At 53.1% G+C, this 288-nt stretch overlaps 1 protein-coding gene across 1 annotated transcript in view; it reads left to right on the forward strand.

Annotated features, from left to right (window-relative positions):
- Positions 1 to 288, forward strand: part of LOC119592269 (ionotropic receptor 21a-like) — a gene marked incomplete in the record, with an annotated part of 7,977 nt that overhangs the window by 5,019 nt on the left and 2,670 nt on the right.

A 288-nucleotide genomic window follows, 5' to 3' on the forward strand; every position in this document is an offset into this window, starting at 1 on the left:
GGCGGCGACGGCGACCGCAGCAAAAGCTAACCCACACTGCCCTTTCTTCTTCCCTGTCGCCGTCCTCTGTATGTGGGGGGGGGGGTACCTCCTCTAAGACTCTGATTGTCTCTCTCAAGGTCTGGCTTCACCCCCCCCAACACACACACAACCAAAGGGCCTCACTCCCATCCTTTTTTTTCCTAAATTCATAGCTCTAGTCGTAGCTTAATAATGCTCTTAGTATAACTCTTCTTTTTTTTTGGGGGGGGGGGGTGAGAAGGGGAAAGACTCGCGGCGTCCCAGAAA

The sequence above is a fragment of the Penaeus monodon genome, chromosome 30 (genome assembly GCF_015228065.2).
Source record: "Penaeus monodon isolate SGIC_2016 chromosome 30, NSTDA_Pmon_1, whole genome shotgun sequence".
NCBI lineage: Eukaryota > Metazoa > Arthropoda > Malacostraca > Decapoda > Penaeidae > Penaeus > Penaeus monodon.